The sequence below is a fragment of the Palaemon carinicauda genome, chromosome 32, assembly GCF_036898095.1.
Source record: "Palaemon carinicauda isolate YSFRI2023 chromosome 32, ASM3689809v2, whole genome shotgun sequence".
Taxonomy (NCBI): Eukaryota; Metazoa; Arthropoda; class Malacostraca; order Decapoda; family Palaemonidae; genus Palaemon; species Palaemon carinicauda.
The window spans coordinates 76,669,109-76,693,859 of NC_090756.1; the positions used below are offsets into that span (position 1 = coordinate 76,669,109).

Consider the following 24,751-nt stretch of genomic DNA (forward strand, 5'->3'; position numbering starts at 1 on the left):
TGCAAGCTCCCAAGCCCAGGGGAGAAGTAATGTCGAACGACTTATGGGTTCGTCAGGCCTTGATCAACGCACAGACGTTTCCCTCCGTGGTTTCGGGCGTATCTACCCAAGATCGCCCCACCCACACAAAGACGAGAGAGCCCATTTATTTCTCGTCTGCGGAAGAGGTTTCTCGTAAGAAACCATGGACCAAGGTCTCGCAGCTTTTTAAGCGCAAGTCGGTCCCTTCCGCGCAAGTCCAACGGCCCAGTTGTAGCCACTGGGTCAGTTCGGACTCGCTGCAGTCTTCCAACGACTGCTCACCTCCTAAGAGAGGCAAAGCGGTACCGCATCAGGCAGTCACACCGTCTGTTGCCGCACCTGCTCCTGTAGACCCTAAGTGGTCTTTGCTGCAGACCATGCAGTCTCAATTAACGTCATTGATGCGGGACTTTCGTGCGGAGAAGGTTGACACTGCACCAACCTCTAGCCTACAACCAACCACGGTTGTGCGTCCTGTGGACGCTGAGGCGACCTTCTGCCGCACTCCAGCTGAGAGAGTCCCGCCACCCATGCGTTCCAGTGTACCCTGCCAGCCGCATGTTGACGTTCAGTAACGCACGGAACCTTCCGTTAACGTTCGCGAGGTACAACAACAGTCTAAGTTGTTTTGTTTTGACGCGGTGCGTCAACCTCCGCATTCTAGAGTTGTTTTGACTGTTCAGTATAGACAGTCAAAGCAGTCTCGAGTGAACACTGTATGTCCTCACGCACCTGTTGTGGTTGACAGTTCAGTTGTTGACAGTTCACAGACTGTCAAGCAGTTACATGACGTTGCCTTCTGGTCTGCTACTAATGCACCAGTGAGAGACTCACTGAGATAACCTAGCTTTTATCGGACAAGGTTCCTGTAGATGAGAAAGTGCTGTTCTCCCTCCTACTGATATTCCCTTGAGGACTCTGTCATTTGGAGAGGAGCCTTAAGCTGCTTAGCCTCCTATGGACTTTAATTAAATCATGATGATTTTTTAAGGATCTTCGTCCGGATCTTGTAACTGCTGCTCCTCATTCGCCTAAACGTCAGAACTTACACTAGGCCTAGCTACTTCGAAGCCGTTGTTTTTAAGCTAGTGCTCTCTCGCTCTCCTAGAGAGCGTTACGTTGGCTAGGCGACTGGTTTTTGCACCAGGAGGAGTTTTAGGGATACAGCCTTTGATTTCCCTTCTTTTAAACTGGCTTATAGAGCGAGAGTCTGATAGGACACGAGAGAAGTTCTCGGCTTGGGAGTTCATGCCTCTGCCCAGATAGACTTCTCAATTCTGGTAGACTCGCCCTGGCGCCTAGCCAGGAGACGCTCCAAGTTGTTTACAGGTCAACTTCTCAACTTTTGTCGAGCCTTTGAAGTTTTGCTGTACTATTATGTCACACATAACAAGGCTTTCAGGGATGGTAAATGGTTCCGCCTCAGTCGCTAACCCCGTCTGTTGCCACACCTGCTCCCGTAGACCCTAAATGGGCTTTGCTGCAAGACATGCAGTCCAAGCTTGCGTCCTTGATAGAGGACTTAAATGCGGAGAAGAACCTTCTGGCCAACAACCTTCCAACCGGTTGGTTGTGCGCCCTGTTGACGCTGAGGTAACCTACTCGCGTCTGCCAGTTGAGGTGGTTCCTCCTTCTGGCCAACAACCTTCCAACCGGTCGGTTGTGCGCCCTGTTGACGCTGAGGTAACCTACTCGCGTCTGCCAGTTGAGGTGGTTCCTTCACCGATGCGACCCAGTGTGGGTTGCCAGTCGCACGTTGACGTTAAGCGACGCTCGGAGGTGGTTGTTGACGTTCAGGACGTTCAACAACCAGCAGAGGTGACTTGTTGTAACGCAGTGCGTCAACCTCAGCAACCCGGTAGGGTGTTGACTGCACAACCCAGACAGTCTAGACAGTTTCGGGTTGACGCTGTACTTCCTCGCGCACCCATGGTTGTTGACAGTTCACAGACTGTGCAGCAGTTCCATGATATTGCGTCCGGCTCCGTCACGCATCCACCAGTGCGACCGGATTCAGCGAGTCAGACGTTGCCCACTCCGTTGCCGTTTCCTCATCAGTTTCGGATGAGGAACCCTCTGATGAGGACGTTGCTGAACAAGACGATCAGCCCCCAGCCCTGCTATCCATCCAGAAGATGCTGAAGAAGGAACGCTGCCCAGTCAGGCTGTGGATGAGTCTGGTAGGGACACTGTCATCCGTGGATCAATTTGTGTCACTAGGAAGACTACACCTCCGTCCTCTTCTATACCATCTAGCTTTTCACTGGAAAAAGGACAAGACGCTAGAAGCGGTCTCGATCCCGGTTTCCGGAAAGATAAAGTCTTGTCTGACTTGGTGAAAGGACTATATCAACCTTAGAGAGGGTCTTCCCCTGACTGTTCAGACTCCCAACCACGTTCTCTTCTCGGACGCATCGGACGTAGGCTGGGGTGCGACATTAGACGGTAGGGAATGCTCGGGATTATGGAACTCGAGTCAAAGGACAATGCATTTCAACTGCAAGGAGCTACTGGCAGTACGTCTGACCTGGAAAAGCTTCAGGTCTTTCCTTCAAGGCAAAGTGGTGGAGGTGAACTCGGACAACACCACGGCTTTGGCGTACATCTCCAAGCAAGGAGGGACCTACTCTCTGACATTGTACGAGATCGCAAGGGACCTCCTCACCTGGTCAAAGGTCTAGACATATCACTAGTAACGAGGTTCATCCAAGGCAACTTGAATGTCATGGCAGATTGTCTCAGTCGGAAGGGACAAATAATTCCAACAGAATGGACCCTCCACAAGGATGTATGCAAGAGACTTTGGGCCACCTGGGGCCAGCCAACCATAGATCTCTTCGCAACCTCGATGACCAAGAGGCTCCCAATATTTTGCTCACCAATCCCGGACCCAGCAGCAGTTCATATAGATGCCTTTCTACTAGATTGGTCACATCTAGATCTATATGCATTCCCTCCGTTCAAGATTGTCAACAAGGTACTGCAGAAGTTCGCCTCTCACGAAGGGACAAGGTTGACGCTAGTTGCTTCCCTCTGGCCCGCGAGAGAATGGCTCACCGAGGTACTTCGATGGCTAGTAGACGTTCCCAGAACACTTCCCCTAAGGGTGGACCTTCTACGTCAGCCACGCGTAAAGAAGGTACACCAAGGCCTCCACGCTCTTCGTCTGACTGCCTTCAGACTATCGAAAGACTCTCGAGAGCTAGAGGCTTTTCGAAGGAGGCAGCCAGAGCGATTGCTAGAGCAAGGAGAACATCCACCCTTAGAGTCTACCAATCGAAGTGGGAAATCTTCCGAAACTGGTGCAAGTCAGTATCCGTATCCTCGACCAGTACCTCTGTAACTCAAATAGCTGACTTCCTCTTATATCTGAGGAAAGAACGATCTCTTTCAGCTCCCACTATCAAGGGTTACAGAAGCATGTTGGCATCAGTCTTCCGTCACAGAGGCTTAGATCTTTCCAACAATAAAGATCTACAGGACCTCCTTAAGTCTTTTGAGACCACGAAGGAGCGTCGTTTGGTTACACCTGGTTGGAATTTAGACGTGGTACTAAGATTCCTTATGTCAGACAGGTTCGAACCGCTACAATCAGCCTCCCTGAAAGATCTCACCTTAAAGACTCTTTTCCTGGTATGTTTAGCCACAGCTAAAAGAGTCAGTGAGATTCATGCCTTCAGCAAGAACATCGGATTCTCATCCGAAACGGCTACATGTTCTACAACTTGGTTTTCTAGCCAAACACGAGCTGCCTTCTCGGCCTTGGCCAATATCGTTCGATATTCCAAACTTATCGTATGGTTGGAAATGAACTAGAAAGAGTCTTATGTCCTGTAAGAGCTCTTAAGTTCTATTTAAAAAACCTTTATGAGGCCCGTCTGAAGCTTTATGGTGTTCAGTTAAGAATCCATCTTTGCCTATGTCAAAGAATGCTTTATCCTATTTTATCAGACTGTTAATACGAGAAGCTCATTCCCATCTGAATGAGGAAGACCAAGCTTTGCTGAAGGTAAGGACACACGAAGTTAGAGCTGTCGCAACTTCCGTGGCCTTTAAACAAAATAGATCTCTGCAAAGTATAATCGACGCAACCTATTGGAAAACCAAATCAGTGTTCGCGTCTTTTTATCTTAAGAATGTCCAGTCTCTTTACGAGAACTGCTACACTCTGGGACCATTCGTAGCAACGAGTGCAGTAGTGGGTGAGGGCTCAACCACTACAATTCCCTAATTCCATAACCTTTTTAATCTTTCTCTTGAAATGTTTTATTATTGTTTTTGGGTTGTCCGGAAGGCTAAGAAGCCTTTCGCATCCTACTTGATTTGGCGGGTGGTCAAAGTCATTTCTTGAGAAGCGCCTAGATTAGAGGTTTTGATGAGGTCCTGTTGTATGGGTTGCAACCCTTGATACTTCAGATCCTAGGGGTCGCTCAGCATCCTAAGAGGATCGCGAGGCTCCGTAAGGAAGACGTACTTAAAAAGGCAGAGTAATTGTTCAAGTCGACTTCCTTACCAGGTACTTATTTATTTTATGTTTGTTATTTTGAATAACTGCTAAAATGAAATACAAAATACTTAGCTCATAATAATGTAAACATGTAATACTGGTCTCTACCCACCCCCCTGGGTGTGAATCAGCTTATATAATCACCGGCTAAGTTTAATATTGAAAAATGTTATTTTTATTAATAAAATAAATTTTTGAATATACTTACCCGGTGATCATATATTAAAGGACCCTCCCTTCCTCCCCAATAGAGACCCAGTGGACCGAGGAGAAAATTGGTTCTTTGTTTACTTGGAGTACTAAGTACCTGCTCGACAGATGGCGCTGTTGATGTACACCCCCACCTGCATAGCGATCGCTGGCGTATTTTGACCGTAGGTTTTTCTGTCGAGCAACAGAGTTGCAGCTTATATGATCACCGGGTAAGTATATTCAAAAATTTATTTTATTAATAAAAATAACATTTTACTTGAAAGATGTCCAGACTCTTTACGAGGAGTGCTACACACTGGGTCCATTCGTAGCAGCGAGAGCAGTAGTGGGTGAGGGTTCTACCACTACACTTCCCTAATTCCAATATCCTTTTTAATCTGTCTCTTGAAATGTTTTTAATATTGTTTTATGGGTTGTACGGAAGGCTAAGAAACCTTTCGCATCCTGGTTGATTTGGCGGGTGGTCAAAGTCATTTCTTGAGAGCGCCCAGATTAGGGGTTTGATGAGGTCCTGTTAGTATGGGTTGCAACCCTTTATACTTCAGCTCCTGGGAGTCTTTCAGCATCCTAAGAGGATCGCTGGGCTTCGTGAGGAAGACAGACTTATAAGGCAGAGTAATCGTCTAAGTCAACTTCCTTACCAGGTACCTATATATTTTGGTTTTGTTATATTGATAACTGTCAAAAACTCTTAGCTTATACGCTGTAAACTTAATTAACTCTGGTCTCTACCCACCGCCTTGGGTGTGAATCAGCTATTATATATTCACCGGCTAAGTTAAATATTTAAAAATGATATTTTAATTATAAAATAAATTTTTGAATATACTTACCCGGTGAATATATAAATTAAAGGCCCTCCCTTCCTCCCCAATAGAGACGCAGCGGGACGAGAAGAATTGAAGGGTTTGTTTACATGCAAGAGTGGTATCTGGCCGATAGTTGGCGCTGGTGGGCACACCCGCAACCTTCATAGCGATCGCTCGCGAGTTTTTTGAGTGTGTTTTCTGTCGAGCCGCTGAGTAGCAGCTATTATATATTCACCGGGTAAGTATATTCAAAAATTTATTTTATAATTAAAATATCATGTTTATAATGATACATGTTTTGATGTAAATCTTTGTAACATTGCCAGTAGAGGTTTCTTTATTGATTGATAAATATCCTTCACTCTGACTTCAGCCTCTTAATCTGCAAATTTTTCTTTCAGATTAGTGTGTTTGAGGGATACGGTATTATTGGAAGAAGCTAAGGATATGCTGTGTTTCCTAAGAACTGTAATTGTGAGGTTTTTTGTGTACGTGACGTTATCCAACAGACTTGTTCATATCAGGCGGCATATCTATTTCTGCTCTATCTCTCTCGTATGGCCTTACAACAATGACCACAATGTCAACATAAGTTGGTTTTCATAACATATTACTGGTGCTTAGTTGGAGAAAAAGTTTTGCTGACACTGGATGCAAAATGGAGAGGCACTGCCTTTCTTCTATCTTTCAGTGTCTTCCAATACAGGAAAGATTCTTAGGACATATGACATGGTTTTTGGTGTTCAGGTTTCTTTCCCCATCAGCATCATCATCGACTTGCATGTTTTAAATTACCTTAATATATTTTTTTTTATTATTTCTCATTTATAGTGTATTTGTTATGTCTCTATTTCCTTTCCACACTGGGCTGCATATCCTGTTAGAGCCCTTGGACTTGTAGAATTCTGCTTTTCCAACTAGGGTTTTAGCTGAGGTAGTACAGTAATGGTAATAATAATGTAATAAGTAAATATTGAAGCTACTGGATATGAATTAGATTTTTTGGGCTCGAGCCATGTCGTCCTGATGGAAGTTCCTTCGAGCAGCTTCCTACTGTATAATATTTCTGCGAGTGAATTACAAGAGAATTACTGTTAGGTATCACAGAGTTCTAACCCCCGGAACGACTATCTTAAGATCTCGCGTATAATCAGGGACGTATCCATAGATAACCATAGATATTTGCACCCCCAACAGACTTAACACTGGATATGAATTAGATTTTGTGCATTCATTTTGTTTTGTTTTAAATAGACCAATTTCCATTTAAAACCATCTTAACTTGTTACTTTAGAGGATAGAGAGATATGTTCTCAGCACTTGACACTCATTGCTCCATACCTCATGAAAAGCTGATTACTAATATCTTTAAGGTGTTTCTAACAGCTTTTAGTCATTAATAATCGTAATTAGCATCGAAGAGCTTTTTATTTGTGTATGATTTTTCGCTTACAGGAACATTCCAGTTAGATCAAACCGTATTGGCCGCATCTAATTAATTTCAAGTGTTGTTTGATTCATTTTACATCTGGAAAAGGCAAAAATATCTTACGAAAGTCTTGACTTTCTTCCATCAACAGTGTCGGACAAGTCAAGATTACTGATATTCTCCAAATTGAGAGATGCTGTAAAGTTTATTCCCAATAGGATAATCTTTATTTCTGGGTCGACCGGTAACGCCCGGTGAAAAGGGTCCTTCTTATCTCTTGTCTGATATAAATACTGTACTTCCAAATATACCAGAGAAAGTTAAAGCATGGAATGCAGAGGTTACTACCCTCGCACAAGCACCCTAAGGGCATCGTGTATAAAGAAAGGGCGTGTGATAACCACTATTCACAGGTCATCTTCCATTTAGATCAATCCTTCCTCAAAAGGGGGAGCCGGCCTAACGGTACCAACCTAACTCACCTGATCCACTCAGCGACGCCTGCCTCGAACGCCCTCTACACATCCTTCTGTTGGACTTGTACTAACGACGATTGCTTTGTTTTGTGTCTCACTTTTTAGCTGTTTTTGTGGATTTCTTCATAATGGCTGAAGCTCTCCTTACTCCTGCACCAAAGTTAAGTACCACAGATTGTTTTGACAGTTTTTCTAGTACCGGGCAAGTAGTGTAAGTAATAGGAAGTGTTTTTTAATACGTTCGGCCTTGTGCCTTCCGTGGTCCACGTGGCTATTTTTATTGTTTACACTCAGTACGTTTTCTATTTGCTTTTCGTTGCCCTTTTGGTACTGTTATCTATTAGGTTCATTAATCTTAGGTAATTTTATTTTAATCTTATTTTAAGATGGTAGGCTCCATGCCTCTGTTTGAACCTTTATCGTTTGTGTGGTACTTATTAGTCGTCTACAAGTCCGTTTCTGTTAACCAAAATAGCGTTCAGGGGTTTCATTACAGTTTAGTACCGCCGATTCGGTAGGTCTTTTATTATTATCATTGATTTATATTATATTTAGAACTGTATTCCCCTGTCGCTATTCTTATTAGTCTTTATTGTTATTTTTGGACAGATGTGCTTTATTTATTGAGGTTCGTGCTTGTTAGATTGACCGTCGTAACCGACGAGTCCGAGAGAATGGGATTCCCGTTTTCTTTCTTATAGACTCGGGAGCCCGTTCTCTCTGTCTCACTTAGGGATGACTACGTTATTCATGTGATTGTTTTAAGGTTACGGCGATCTTTCTTGGCTTATTGTCGGTGTTCGATCCGTTTCGTGTTAGAGTCGCTTTAGGTATCGGCCTGCCTTGCGCGGCCTTATGTCCCCCCCCAACTCCCACCCCCTTAGTTCCACTCTCTCCTCGCTCTGGCATGGGAGTTGGGTCGGGACATTATTCATACTCCGCCGTGAGTTTCAACCTATCTGGGAACGCTTATTACCTATTACCTTTTGCGTCCCTTCGACAGGGAATCCTCCCCTCATTGGCTTTCCGCAACTTGACTCCGGCTTCGACCTTCCATTCTCACGAATCTGATGTATCTTATTTTTGTTTTTTACTCCGGCGCGTCCTCCCAGAGTGCTATGGAGATTTATTACTACATCCAGTTAACGTATCCCTTCATTGGGTTAAGGATCTATTACCAAACACCCCCCCACCCCCTCATAGCCGCCGGGCTTCCATCACCCTCCGGCTTTCCCATTACATAAGCCATAATTGTTAAAAAGTAATTACTCCGGAGCTCCGGCTACTTTATTTACACGACCTCAATTCGGCACATCATCTATAAGCTTCCTTGTCTTTACTGTTATTTTACTTAGTAAAGCCCGTAGGAAACTTTGTACTTATTGATCCTTTTTATTACAGAAAGTACGCTGTGCTGCCAAGGGCTGTTCCGCAACCTTTCTCGATCCGGTAGGCCATGACGTTTGCCAGTCGCATGCCCACTGTGTGATCTCCTTTGTCCGGGAGGATGGCCAATCACCCTATATGATCTGGTTCCTGGAAGCATGTGCGCTCTGCTATGAGGTTTCATCCATTCTCCTCAATGATGAGGTAAGTTAGTGATGTTATCTGCATGCTAGTTTTTAAGGATCTGCTTCATATATTTGGTTGTTTGTGTTTCTATTGCTTTTATATGGCGACGCAGCATATTCAGGTGTTATCCTAATACTTTCTGTTGTAATGTTTCCCGTCTGCCGTTCTAAGTTACCCCTCCTTTTTCAGTCTGACGAGGATTCACTCCGGACGGCCAAGACCAGCCTACACTCCTGGGTGTCTGGTTTTGGACGGAATGCCCCGACCGGTTGCCCCTACCTCCTTGATACAGACATGGCCTCCCGGTTATTCCCTGGTTCCTCCTCGGCCGCAGTACCTCTGGAACAAGCTGCCCCCATCATTGAGAGTATCAGGGCGGCCCTTCCAGTAGAAGAGGAACACCTGCTCTCAGGAGACATCTCATCCCTGGACATTCACACCGAACCAATGGAGGAGCAGGTGAGTGGTGTGGATTTGTCAGAAACCTTTCTTTCCCCTACTCCTTCCTCTTCCTCCCACGGCTTTGACAAGCCTCAGGCTTCTCCTTGGGAAGGTTCCATCTCGGTCCGTCCCAAGGTGAAGCCTATTCGTAAGATTAAACCCAAAAGCAATACTTCAGCTTCGCCACAGTCTATATCCCCGGTCCCAGGACCTTCCTCAGCCCCTGACGTTCCAATGCTTTCACACACCCCTCCTCGTCCTAAAGGACAGAAGGGTAAGTCCGCTAAGTCCAAGGCTCCCGCTGTAGGTAGCTCCTCGGATTTCCAAGTAACCTTGGAATTCATTCAAGATATGGTGGAGTCGAAGCTGCAAAGACACTCCGGGGTCATCTCAGAGCTAAAGGACATGGTGGCTAGCCTCATAAGGGACAAGTCTCACCCTGATCCGTCCCCAGTTCCTGATGCATCGAAGCTTCCACCCTTCGATAAGAATAACCCTTGGAGGTTCGCGAAGCATGCCCCTTATTTAGATGGTACGCTTACAATTGAAGGGTTGGGGACCCGCCCTCTAGACGATCTGGAGTTCTTCCCTCCGGACCTCCAGTTCCCCTTCAATGGCTTTGTTCGTTTACGTAAGCATGCTTTAGTACGGATAGACAAGGTCCCAAAGGAGACGATAATATTCCCGAAAGAGCAGGCCCAAGCTGTCTGGGCCCGTACTCTGGCGGAATGGGGTTGTACTAATTCTAAGTTAACCCCCCACAAAGGAGTGTATACAATCTTTATCACTCCTACGTCCATCCCGTCTCCGCTTACTGACAAGATCGCGGAATTGACTATTCAGTCAGTTAAGGACGGCATCCCCATGCCGACCCTTAAGGAAACGGATCCCACCTCTCTCCTCGTTCCTGGCACCTCGGCGCTCTGGAACGATGCTTCTTTTACGTTTACGGTGGGTAAATTAGACCCTGACTGCGCTTCCTCTCTCTTCTCGGAAAGACTTCCTAAGATCCCGGACCACTTATTGAAAATAGAGTTCGAGACGAGAAACCGGCTGGCGAGAACTCTCAACTCGGTAGTTTCATCAGAGCTGATAGCTTCCTTATACAGTGACAAGCCTCTCTTTCGAGTGCAGGCAAGGAACCTCTTGCAGTCGTTCCAGTCGGACCTAAATGACTTCTGGACTGCGAGAACTAATTGTCGGAAGCATGTTCTCGCAGAAGCCTCTATTCGGCATGAACCCAACAGTCTCATCGCCTCCTCCTGTTGGGGTAAAACCCTGTTCCCCCAGGAAGAAGTCAATAAGGTTCTCCAGGACGCAGCGAGGGCTAATCAGAACCTTCAGGTTAGATGGGGCCTCTCAAATAAGCGTAAATTTGAGAACATGCCTCGTCAACCCTTCCCAAAGAAAAAACAAAGGTCCTATGTTCCTTTCAAGACGGGTAGAGGCCAACTCCATCATTCCGCAGGCCCTCACTCCTCAACTGCCTCTACGGCTAAAGCCGCCCCTCCTCAACAGATTGTCTTCCTCCCGGCTCCTCAAGCTACCCAACCAACTTCGGCAACATCTTGGATGACCTCCCCTGCCTTCAATCAGGCGTACGAGACCTCGGGTTCCTTTCGAGGATACCCTAGAGGCGGCACCAGGGGTAGAGGTCAGTTCCGCCAGCGAGGCGGACGTAGAGCCAGAGGTTCCCGAGGAGGAAGTGGGGCTAAGTTCAACCCCATGCAATGAATCCGGTAGGGGGGAGATTGTACCAGTTTCGGGACCAGTGGACCTTCAGTCCTTGGGCCCACAGTATAGTCTCAAAAGGCCTGGGCTGGAAATGGGCTCTAGGTTCTCCACCTCCGATAGTGTCCTTCTTCCAGAAGCCCACTCCCATCCTAGAGGAGTATACCAAGGACCTCTTGAAGAAAAAGGCAATAAAGAGGGTACGGTCACTGAAATTTCAAGGCCATCTGTTCACGGTTCCAAAAAAGAATTCATCGGCGTTGAGAGTGGTCCTGGACCTGTCCAAACTGAATTCTTACATTCTTTGCGACAGGTTCCGCATGCTGACTATCTCTCAGGTACGGACCTTACTTCCCCGTGGGGCCGTCACCACCTCTATCGATCTTACAGACGCCTATTATCACGTCCCAGTAGCAAGAAACTTCTCTCCTTACCTCGGCTTCCGCCTAAGCAAGAAATCTTATGTGTTCAAAGTGATGCCGTTCGGCCTCAGCATTGCTCCCAGGATATTTACAAAGCTAGGGGAGATGGTGCTAGAACAGCTCAGGAGCCAAGGGATCATGGTGATCGCTTATCTGGACGACTGGCTCATCTGGGCACGAACGATTCAAGACTGCCACAGGGCTACAACCAAAGTGGTTCAGTTTCTGCACAAGGTAGGATTCCAAGTCAACTTACAGAAATCTCGCCTACAACCAGCAAGCAAATTCGAATGGCTAGGCATCAGATGGGACCTCACAAGTCACGAACTATCTCTTCCTCCCAAAAAGGTCAAGGAGATAGCTTTGAAGACAAGACACTTCATCAGGAACAAACATATTTCACGAAGAGCCTTAAAAAGAGTTCTAGGCTTACTCCAATTCGCTTCAGTGACAGACCTCTTATTGAAGGCTAAACTCAAAGACATCAACCGAGTTTGGAGAAAGAGAGCTACAACCCGATTACAAGACAAGATATCGAAGATCCCCTCAGTCTTAGTTCGTCGCCTCCAACCATGGTCGAAACAGGAGAACCTCTCCAAATCGGTTCCTCTGCAATTCCCTCCTCCACGTGTGACGATTCACACAGACGCGTCTCGCAGTGGTTGGGGGGGCTATTATCGACACCAGATGTTTCAGGGCTCTTGGTCCCCTGCGATGCAACAGTTCCTCATCAACGTGTTGGAGGCCATGGCAGTGTTACTGACCTTAAAACGGCTATCCCCTCCACGCTCCACCCACATCAGGATAGTCTCCGACAGCACGGCGGTAGTTCACTGCATCAACAGAGGCGGATCGAAATTTCCCAATCTCAATCAAGTCCTGGTCACAATCTTTACCTTGGCAAATGAAAAGAACTGGTTCCTGTCAGCCACTCACCTCGCAGGAGTCCAGAACGTGATAGCGGACTCACTATCCAGGACAAAACCACTAGAATCAGAATGGTCCCTAGACGCAAATTCCTTCCGGTGGATTTCCAGACTGGTTCCAGGTCTCCAGGTAGACTTGTTCGCGACACAACTCAACCACAAACTTCCCTGTTACGTGGCCCCGAACCTGGACCCTCAGGCTTGCGCTATGGACGCACTAACCCTGGATTGGAACCATTGGAGGAAGATTTAGCTGTTCCTTCCGGTGAATCTTCTGATGAAAGTTTTACCCAAGCTACGCTCCTTCCACAGATAGGTGGCTTTGGTAGCACCTCAGTGGCCGAAAAGCAGCTGGTTTCCTCTCCTCCTAGAGTTGAAACTTCGCCCGTTCCGGATCCCATTCCCCAAGCTGATCCAAGTGGTCCAAACACGGACTGAGTCAGATTCCTCAAGGATAGCGCAAACCCTAACTTTGTGGATTTCATGAAATTTGCAGCCCATAAGGATGCAAATATTGACCCGGAAAATGTCCTCTTTATTGAATCAGACAAGAGACTCCACAATTAGACAGTATGATTCGGCAGTTAAGAAGCTAGTGGGATTTCTTAAAAATTCGAATGAAACTAGAATGACCCCGAACCTGGCCTTTTCGTTCTTTCAGTCCCTTTTTGACAAGGGCCTCGCAGCTAGCACTATAACCACAATCAAATCAGCTTTGAAAAAGATCTACGTGGGGTTCGATATTGACCTCGCAGATTCTTATTTCTCCTCCATTCCAAAAGCCTGTGCTAGGCTCCGACCTTCTGTTCGTCCACAAAAGATCTCGTGGTTTCTGAACGACGTCCTCAAGCTCGCGTCTGACACTGATAACGAATCCTGCTCTTACATATCGCTCCTTAGGAAGACCTTATTTCTTATGGCCATGGCCTCAGGTGCTAGAATTTCGGAATTAGCAGCTCTCTCCCGTAATCCGGAAAACCTAGATTTCCTGCCGTCAGGAGAGGTTCTTCTCTCCCCAGATAGAGCTTTCCTAGCCAAAAATGAGGACCCACAAAATAGATGGTCCCCTTGGAAAATTATTCCTCTTCCCCAAGATGCTTCTTTGTGTCCGGTCGTTACACTCCGGGCCTTATTAGCAAGGACTGCGTCACGCTCATCTGGACCCTTGTTTGTCAGGGAACAAGGGGGTACTATTTCCATCCAAGGCATCAGACAGCAAATCCTTTATTTTATCAAACAAGCTAACCCGGAATCTTTTCCACATGCACATGATATCCGGGCAGTAGCCACCTCCATCAATTATTTTCAGAATATGGATTTTGATGACCTTAAAAAGTACACGGGTTGGAAATCCCCGATGGTTTTCAAACGCCACTATTTGAAGAACTTGCAGGCCCTTAAGTTCCCTACTATTGCAGCTGGGAGTGTCATCTCCCCCAATTAATTTCTTGCCTTTCTCCTTTTCGTCCTACTCTCAACCTTCTCCCTCCCCCTGCCATCCCAACACGTTGCCTCTCACCTTGGTCGGTGTTTTAGCCTCATTGATGTGTTATGTCGGTGGATTAGCCCACTTTTATTTTATGTCAGGTTGACTTATTCATGCCGGTAGCTCTTAAATTTTGGATTGTATATAATTATTGGTATCCTAGGGTATGGTACAGTTTGTCATGTCTTTGTACCCATGTTATTATGGTTTGCATCCTGCCAATTTTGTTTCCATTGCTACCTTTGAATTTGATTGTTTTATTTTGATGTTCTGGAGTTATGTACATTCTTAAGTCACAGCTCTTGGCTTGAGTTGTTGTCTGTGTCTATTTGCTCATGCTCACTATCCGACACAGCCCTGTTAACTTCTCTTGATCAGTTGTATTTCCTTGTTTGCCCAGGGAATAACACTTCTAACCCCCTCTACAACCTGAAGTAAAGATTGGGTTAGTTAGTGAGAAAAGGGGGCAATTCCTACACTATACAGCTCTTAATTATGATTATGAGAATGTTTTACACGCCAAAGTGCCAATTTAGTTGTTGCTCTTAGGCATACCCTCAGAATGCTCGTTTCAGGTGCCCTTCTAGCCTCTGGCATGTCAGCTTTAGCTGGTTAACGTGGAGGCCCCAAACTTGTTGTCCTTCTTTGTCAGCTTAATCTACGGATGGAGACTGACTCTGGACCGAAGGGAGTTGGGCTAACGCCCCTTGTGAGCAGCAGATCCTCTTACGTCCGAGTATCTGTGGGGTAGTGGTCACAAGAGGGCTTCACCAGTATGTTCTACCCTCAGAGCGAGTGTATTATCCTAATAGATGCCTTATCTTTACCCTTCTTAGCTAGCATACCTTTGTACCTTTGGCAACACCCTCGCAGCAAGTTGCTTATAAGCGTCATTGAAGCTTCCTCAGACTTCATGAATCCCCAGCTTGTATAGTCACCTATGTTGACTTGCCACTTAGCTCACCTAGTTGTGTTAGAAATGTGGCGAAATACCTACTCGCATTCTCAGTCCAACTATTTATGTCGCGTTTATGCTCTCTATCTCGTGTAATAGAACACGCTCCAGTGTAACTAGTCCCCAAAGCACTTTGGCTCTTTGGAACTGAGTTCGCAGCTTTCACAGCTGGGGCACACGCCAAAAACCTTTGTCTTCTTAATATCTACCCAATTGGCTAGACCTGACAGACTTGATGGAGGCGCTTTTCCAACATCAAGACATGTTTTTCGAGTGGTGCCACATTTGGGGGTTATGGTAAACTTCCTTTTAGGAACCCAAGCAGAACCTAGTACAGAGTTAGATCTTGGAATGTAGATATAAACACAAGGGAAAATCTTCTCGTCGCAGGTAAGAATCGCAAGATTAAAGGAAGTGGCTCATCTGTCGCTGATGCAAAGCTCGCTACAGACCCATCCATGGCAGTGTCTACTGGGTCACCTAGCCTTGTTAGAGCGTCTAATGCCCTCAGTCACCTTTGCATGCCGTCACTTCAGTAGCAGCTGAAGACCTTTTGGTCTCAAAGCAGGGATCCTCCCAACACAAGCATTCTAGTGGGATCAGAACAGAAGGGTTGGGAACTCACCTGCTACACCACAGTCTCTCCAGGCTATGTTCCAGGTCAGACTGACAGAGTCACATAAACCTCCTGGAGTTGAAGGCAATGCACCTTGTTCTTCAACATTTTCAGCAGCTCCTTTCGTGTTACTCGATAATGTTGATAAGCATCGACACGACTGTTGGGGCTTATATAAACTAGTAAGGAGGTTCTATTTTACTCCAACTTTGCAACTAGCCGTTGAAATCCTATGATGGATAGAGGGCCAGTGCAATCTTCCTGTCAGCTTGATTAATCTATCTGTCGACCATGACACCTCGTCCAGTTTTGGGAAGTACCCGACAACAAAAAGGAACAAAAACGGATTTTGACACAAGAAAAATCTATCTTTGGGTGAGCTAGCCATGTCGTCCAGATGGAAGTACCTCAAAGGCAGTTTTCTAGTTGAGATATTTCTGCGAGTGATATACTAGAGAATTTTACCTAAGAAGTATCACAGGATTCTATCCCCTGGAGTGAATATCCCGAGATATCATGTATGCAACAGGGACGCGCTTAAAACAACCCACGGCTATCCTTCCCCGAATAGAGTTAAATTAACCTTGTCTTGAAGGATATGGGATAGATTTGATACGTGGGTGAGAAAACTGTTAAAACTTCCGATCCCAGTGTGCTACTGAAAACATGTTCGCTGGTTCTCCATTCCTTCTAGCAGCACCGTCTGGACGGTTTGGTTCGAAGTTTTCTGTGTGTTTACGTAGCTTTTTGAGTTATTTTAAGATCATGGACACCTCTCCTTCTTCCTCATTGACTAAGTTGAGTACCATTTCCTCTTATGTTGGAGTATTGTGCGTCTCCACCTTGGTATTTGTGCGCTGTGCATGCGTTAATTGCTCGTGGCTGTTGCGCAGCCGAAGCCGGTGGCTGATGTATCTAAATCGCTCAGAAAGGCTTCGTAAATTTTTCAATCTTGTTAAAGTGTTTTATATATTCTTTTACAACGGTGGTAGGATTATGGGTTATACCTTTTGCTATTATTTGCATGTTTGTATTCAATCAATCTTGACTTGGGCTAACTCCGATTCTTAGCTGTCGGCCATGACTGGTACAGTAACACCTTGAGATACGAGTGTCTCAACTTACAAGAAATTTAAGTTATGAGGAAAATTTTGAGAAAAGTTTTGCCCTGAGATACGAGAAAAATTTGAGGTACGAGGATACGAGGCAATTCCCTATGCAGCTGCTAGGTGGCCGAGTGTGCGAGAAGCTGCTCACCAGGACAGCATCGCTCGGTCTTTCCCGTCGGATCTCCGTCGCGTAAAGTTATCTCCCAGCATCGGCCGTAGTGTTTGCATTTTTTACGTGTTTTTTCGTTAATCAGTACAGAATTAAGTAAATAAGCAATGGGTCCAAAGCAAGCGAGTTCAAACAAGGGTAGTGAAAAGAAAAATTGTATGATGACAATTGAGATGAAGCATGAAATAATCGAAAAACATGAGTGGTGTACGAGTGACTGAGCTGGCTCGCCAATATGAGAGGAGTACATCAACAATATGTACCGTTCTCAAGCAGAAGGATGCTATAAAGAGCACCAAGCCTTCCAAAGGTCTAACCATCCTTTCCAAGTTGCGGAGTGATATCCATGACGAGATGGAGAGACTTCTTTTAATATGAATAAAGGAGAAACAGCGTGACCGAGACTATCATCTGTGAAAAGGCCAGCAGAATCTACGATGACTTGAAAGGAAAGCCAGCAGCTGAGAGAGGGGAGACTTCGATGCCAGCGGAAACCTTCAAAGCCAGTTGTGGCTGGTTAGATAATTTCAAAAAACAGACTGGGATACACTCAGTTGTGAGGCACGGGGAAGCAGCAAGTTCCGACTCGAAAGCCGCGGCGGACTTCGTCTAAACCTTTGCCTTAGTTATCGCAGAACAAGGATACATCCCCCAACAAGTGTTCAACTGCGATGAAACCGGCCTTTTTTTGGAAGAAGATGCCCAGGAGAACATTCATCATGGCAGAGAAGAAATTACCGGGCCATAAACCCACGAAGGACCGGTTAACACTAGCCTTGTGTGCTAATGCCAGCGGTGACTGTAAGGTCAAACCACTGCTGGTGTAACACTCGGAAAACCCATGTGCTTTCAAGAGCCAAAGGATCTCGAAAGGAAAGCTGCAAGTGATGTGGTACGCTAATGATAAGGCTTTGGTTACGCGGCATTTCTTCACAGAATGAGTTAATCTGTGCTTTGGTCCGGCAGTCAAGAAATATTTGGCCGAGGAAAACCTGCCAATGAAATGTTTCCTAGTCCTCAACAATGCCCCTGGTCACCCTCCTGGTCTCGAAGAGGACATTCTTGATGAGTACAGATTCATCAAGGTCCTTTATCTCCCGCCCGACACCATGCCACTCCTCCAGCCCATGGACCAACAAGTAATTTCCAACTTTAAAAAACTGTACACAAAGCATTTGTTCAAGAAAGGCTTCAATATCACAGACAACACCAACTCACTCTTTGTGAATTTTGGAATGAACATTTCAATATTGTCCAATGCTTAAAAATTATTGACAATGCATGGCAGGGTGTCACACAAAGAACTCTTAATTCAGCATAGAAGAAATTGTGGCCAGCTTCCGTCCCTTAGAGGGACTTTGAAGGGTTCGATACGCCAGACCCTGATGACCCCGAACCTATTGTGGTGGATGAAATCGTGTCTCTTGGAAAGTCTGTGGGGCTGGAGGTAGATAAGGCAGATGTGAACGACCTTGTCGAGGATAATTAGGAAGAGCTCACGACATAGTAAATGATCGAGCTCCAGGAGATGCAACATTCGGAGGCATTTCAGTAGCTAGGAGGTGGAAGACGGGGGATGCCTTTCTATGACGGAAATCAAAGACATGTTAGCGAAGTGGCAGGAGTTTTTTGATTATATGGAAAAGAGGCAATTGGGCAAGTTGGCGTGTGGTCGTGCCTTAGCCTTTTGTGACGACACTTGTGTACATCATTTTAGTAACAATTTGAAGGGGAGACAAAAGCAAACATCCCTAGATAGGTTCCTTTTAAAAAGGCCGGCAAAAAGTGAAGATGAAAGCAAGTCAAAAAGCGAGGCAAAAAGAGCAAAGCCGGAAGAAGAAAAGTAATAAAATGAAAATGAAAACAAAATTAGAATTAAGTTTAGTATAACATAAGATTATCATTTATTTTTGAGTGTGTGTACAGTAAGCTAATTTTATTTAAGTTAAATTTAAACTTTAAGTTATGTTACGTAGTGTCACAAAAGTGTAGCGTACCGAACGTGTTGCCGTCAAGTCTCTCTCCCTCCTCCTCCGCACTCACCGCCAGTAGCTGCTACCGTCTGTCTTGAAGGGAAGTACTCCCTAATAATGTCACATTTTATTGCAGATCATAACCAGTACATAGGTATTTGTTATTTTGTGAACGTAGAATGTGAATTAGAACAATTAAAAACATGTTTTTCCACTCTAATATACTGTTTTTAGGTGTTTTATCAGAGGGTGGGAACAGATTAATTTTTTAAGTTATTTTATATGGGAAAAATTGATACGAGATACGAGCAAATTGACATACGAGATCGGGTCCCGAAATGCATTAAGCTCGTATCTCAAGGTATTATTGTATTTGTATACATATGTAGTCTCGCCTTTTACCACGTAATCTTATGGTTTTCGTGAGGCTGCCCATCCTCCCTTGCTATTGATAAGTCATAGCAGAGAACTGCAGCCCTGAAGGTCCTTCTGTGAGCAGTTGTCCTAGGGGGACAGTATTTCATTCATCTACTTAGCCTTAGTGTTTGGCCAGGCATGCTCGGGTTGTGGGATCTTGTTCCTGGTGTCTACACTCTGTTGATCCCTTAAAATGTAACCAACATTTTTCTAATGTTGACAGGTAGATCTTCCTTTCGTGTCATGGATTTAGGCAAGGGAGATCTGCAAATAGGAATTATCGGGGACCAAGGACACTGGGACTAGTTCAGATACTGTCAGCTCACTGGCAATCGCCAAGGGATCCGTCTCTCGCAATGACTATCACTTGTTACATGGTTAGGTAATAACACATTCACAAAATAATCACAAGTTATATTAAATCATTATCGTCGTCGTCCATAACTGAAGCTTCAGAGGCCTAAGAAACAAAGGACCAGTGAGGGACATCGGTTGTCGAAGAAAACAGCCTAAGTTCCTTATTGTCACCAGAAGTCTAGGAAGGGCAACGATCCCTCTTGGCTCATTTCAAAAGGAGGGAACGACATTTCTCCCACTGGGAGGACGTCCACTCCCTACAATATTCTACAGGACATTGTTTGCCGCGGTATGAAAAGTATACAGGATGAGGATGAACCTCAACCCGATTCATGAAAGGGCGACCATTATGGACGGGGAAGATATGCACGACACTAGTGATGCTAAAGATAATAAGCATAAGTGATTAATCTGTTAGGCATCACCCGGGTAACATTACATTAACCATGATCTATTCAGTACCGCCTTCAACAGGATATTGCGTTAATGACTTTAAATGTGTTTCAAGTCGTCAGTCCCGTAATAATAGTTACGCATATAGTAAGTATAGGAACACCAATTGGTAACACACTCATATTATGTAAGCAGTTGTAAATGGAAACTTATATGCTCCCAGGCAACGTTTTTCTGAAGCTCGCTTGATGTTAGAAAACTGGTTTCCTATCAGTGTGCTTTGGGCGTTTATGCAGAGAAGGTAATTTGCTTTGCTTCTTTCACATCGAGTGGCCTAAAAAGGAGGTGTATTTCTTTAGATGAAATAAATGAAATATTAAAGGAGTCTGATAATGATAACCTGTTCTGAATCCTCTAGTATGAGAATATTGAAGAAGTAATTATTTCTTCTGATGCCGAGTGAAGATGAATTCTCATTTCCGACTTACTGGACAAAATGGGGGAAAGAGACAGAGAACCCTTAGCTTTTGTTTCTGATCCTGGCATAAAATTCACATATAGAGCCCTGGGGGGGGGGGGGGGAGGTTGTAAAATGTGAGTTTATTTTGAGGATTTATTGAAAGACTGATCATAAAATATGCTGAAGAAAGAACAGTTTCTTTGTACAAGTCCCTGCGACTTGCAGTAAAACCTCCGTACTTCAAAGTTGCAGCAAATGTTTTTATGTTTTAACAGGCTTACAAAAGTCTTTTTATAGTTTATATATGACATATCTGTTTTGACGTCACTGTTTTTAGGATGAGTTATTGTTAATTTTTTCAGATTTATTTATCTCCTTATTTCCTTTCCTCACTGTGCTATTTTTCCCTGTTGGAGCCCTTGGGCTTATAGCATCTTGCTTTTAAAACAAGGGTTGTAGTTTGGCTAGTAATAATAATAAACAAAAGCACAAAGCATTATTAGGGTAATCCAGTGTGGAGAAGTGAAGTTATGATCATAGATAAGAGGAGAAACCTCTTAATGGGGTGACAACCAGTAGGTGGAGCTTGAATCATAGCAGCAAGTAACACTGCCCAGTAACCCATTATAGTTACGACTGAACCCTGTTTTAATTTCTTATTATTTGGTCACAGAAAATCAACATTAGGTGTATCCTATGTAAATGACTCCAAAAGCTTGTATCTGCGTAGGAATAAAAAAGTATTTGTAATAGAAAATAATCACGAGATCATAATAGCCTTTCGTTGTTCTTCATTTTACAAGGATGTGACATAGTACTAATTAACAGTTTTATATGATATGTTTTTCCTTCCTTTGTCAAGTGGCAGGAAGTGTAGCTTCTGAACACATCACAGTTAAGGAACTTCTTCACTTCTAACAATCTTCACGATGAACTGGAGTTCATTATCTTCAGTACATGTGACCGTCTTCGAGGAACTAAAATAAAGGAATAAATGATAATAAAATTGAAAAAGTAAATTTATTTTGGTGTAGTAGCAATGTGGCTAACTCAACTCGCAGAGCACAAGTAATCAACTTCCACAAGAGCCTACCTCAGAAGGTTTACAGCTCACGCTTCATCACGTTTACCTCGACTCTAAGAGTTGAATTAGTCAAGACCCTTACTAGAAACCAGTGGAAATTAAACATAAGCTGTAAAATCTTGAAACTATTAACTATTAACCATATCATCTACTTCATGAACTTTTCAAATTAGCCAGGTTCAGCACATAATACTTCCGAATCACACTTATTCAACACAGAGAAGATTATGTAGCCATTCAATTAAATATTTCAATCACTACAAATGGTATAATGAAACATGTTAAAAATATATGCAACCCTTCAAAAATGACAGCTCTCGGCACAAAATCACTTAGGATTCCCCTTCTGATTACTATTACAAAAACTATCCATTCTACAGCGGAAAATTAAAGACACTCGGAAATCTTTGACTTGCGTATGAAGAAGCTCCAGTGCAAGATGAAGAATCATGGAAGAAATTTCTATTCAAATACAGCATTGATCCTTTTGAAAACATCCAACTTAAAACTACCTGACGTATGATACCCCGAAGCATTCTCTAAACCGACATTAAACGTTGTTGGTTTCCAGATAATCCTCTTCCCCTTCATTGTCTTCCTCTTCTCCCGGCAGAATAAGGTAAGTGTTAAGAAACTCTTCAACAGAGTCTGTGTTCCATTTATCAATGGCTAAGGTCTCCATGACATCACCATCCTCATCCATCAACTTAATGACTGGATCTGCTCCTCTTACATACCTGTAATTAAGTAAATACTCTATTAGTATTATTGCTATTATTTCTAGTCTTGGGTAGTTATATAGCCTCTATACTATGGTCTTCCACTGTTTTGGGTTAGAGTTCTCTTGCTTGAGGGTGCACTCAGGCGAACTATTCTATCTAATTTCTCTTCCTCTTGTTTTGTTAAAGTTTTTATAGTTTATATAAGCAATATTTTTTTCAGTATTGTTACTGTTCTTAAAGTATTTAATTTTTCCTTTTCCTCACTGGGTTATTTTCCCTGTTGGAGCCCCTGGGCATAGCATCCTGCTTTTATAACTAGGGTTGTGCTTAGCAAGTAATAATAATAATAACAATATTGTACTGTACTCATATGATGATGATGACTACATAACAAGGCCCTAAAGTATAAAAAAAACACTCAAAATACTCAAGATATAAAATTATTATTACAACCCTATATAAAAAAGCAGGATGCTATAAGCCCTAGGTTTCCAACAGGGAAAATAGCCCAATAAGGAAAGGAAACATAGAATAGTGTTCCCTCAAACAAGAGAATCTAACCCAAGACAGTGGAAGACCATGGTACAGAGGCTTTGGCGCTGCCCAAGACTAGAGAACAATGGTTTGATTTTGGAGTGTCCTTCTCCTAGAAGAGCCACTTGCCATAGCTAAAGAGTCTCCTCTAACCTTAATACTAAATTGATATAAGTTCTAGCTTATACTGAGTGGCATTTATTTAATTTAGATTTTCTCAGTAAAAAAAAACCCATACAGTAGTTAAAAATAATGTAGTCTCTTGGATATTATATTAAAAAATTTTGTTTCTATACTCACTTGACTGTAAGGTTTGGGAACGCCAGAGGTCTGTCGCTCTTTACGAACGCTGAAAAGAAAACATAAGTGTGTAGGTTAATACAAAAAAAAAAATTTGTTCTATAGATAAGTCTTATAAATAAGATTAAGTAGCTGGCAAGACATTAGCATAAAAAAATGATCCTTTTAATGATAGCAAATTTAAATTAATTGGTTTTTGGATGTATACCTTACATTAAACAATGTTGAAATATGACAAATTTGGGAGTAATTTGTACTTTTCCTGATAATATAAACCAGAGTTCTTTACACAGGAGATGATAAAAGTGCTAGAATACTGTGTGGCTATAAAAAGAACTTTTTAATGAGGTGTCACTACAACTCCAGTAGCAAATCCTTTAACAGGGGATATTAAAGTGCCTTAGATGACCGCAGAGGTAGCAGCAGTAGGGGATTCAGCGTTATGAAGCTTCATCTGTGGTGGATAACGGGGGAGGGTAAGGGGTTGTGGCACCATAGCAGTACCAGCCGAACTCGGTTGAGTCCCTTGTCAGGCTGGGAGAACGTAGAGAGAAGAGGTCCCCTTTTTTTGTTTCATTTATTTGATGTTGCCTACCCTCCAAAATTGGGGGAAGTGCCCTGGTATATGTATGATGTACGTATTAAGTCCTTAGGAAGTCTACAATAGACAACTCATCTTGGGATCCAGACTCCCCAAGGGAGGAAGGTTTCACTGCCTCACCAGGGGAGATGAGAAGAGCTTCCTGACCCGAAGGTTACACAGCCACCGCTATTGCTCAACAAATTGCTGGAAGAGGCCAAACGAGAAGGGGCAAAGGGGAAGGTACCAGGAAAGAGAGGAAGAATTGGGATTTCTTCGACTTCGAGGAAGACCCCCCCGAAGGCGAATTCCTCCTCCCCCTTCCATACTGCTTCCACTGAGAGGATGTCCACTACCGACACTCCTCGCATGGAAAAGCCCGAGTGTAGGAGTTTCCTTTGCATATAGGGCAAAGACAGTGATAATGCATCTCCATTACAGACAAACGTGCCGCTCCGTTATGCCACGACAAACATGGAGAGCCACTCAAGAGGGACTCCCTTGGTGAGCTCCTCTGCTGGACGCAAGGAGGTGGAAGAAGCTTGGCAGTAGAGCCCGAACATTAAGAAGAGGAGAGCTCAAAGAGCTGTTGGGCGATCTTTGCCCAGGCACTCTTTAGCCCTTGAGACCAGGGCAAGGCTGCATTGGTCTTGGAGGGCTTCTAGGTGCCAAAGACATTGAGACAGTGTTTTTGCCCTCTCGTGGGTTTTCTCCGGGTCGGTAAACCTGTTGAGCATCCTGATGAGAGTCAGGACTTTCCAGAAGGCATGTTCTGACTCTTTCTGCTCCTTCTTTCACCCCAGAGAGCTCCTCTCTGGGTGGGTCATGAACATTCCTAGTGTGACTGGTAGTTCCTGAAGGCATGGAGGTCCTTGAAGAGGACTTTGGAAGAGTCTTGGAGTCCTTTGATTACTTCCCACGGAGATAGGACTCCAGCATCGAAGTCCGGATGAAGTTGCCTTTCCTGACTTACCCTGCGAGGAGAATTTTCCTCCAAAAGGTGGAAGGGAGGAAATTCGAACCTCTCAAGACTCCCTTGGCAGAGGTGA

The 24,751-nt window shown here is 44.3% G+C and overlaps 1 protein-coding gene across 1 annotated transcript in view; it reads right to left on the reverse strand.

Moving 5' to 3' along the window:
- Positions 1-21,800: 21,800 nt before the first annotated feature.
- The window catches only part of LOC137625783 (selenoprotein F-like), a 33,995-nt gene continuing 31,044 nt past the window's right edge, over positions 21,801-24,751 (reverse strand). The window contains exons 4-5 of the mRNA XM_068356672.1: positions 23,123-23,171; positions 21,801-22,303 (exon numbers count right to left, since the gene is read on the reverse strand). The gene's annotated coding sequence lies outside the window, so the exon portion shown is untranslated. The remainder of the gene's footprint in view (positions 22,304-23,122; positions 23,172-24,751) is intronic.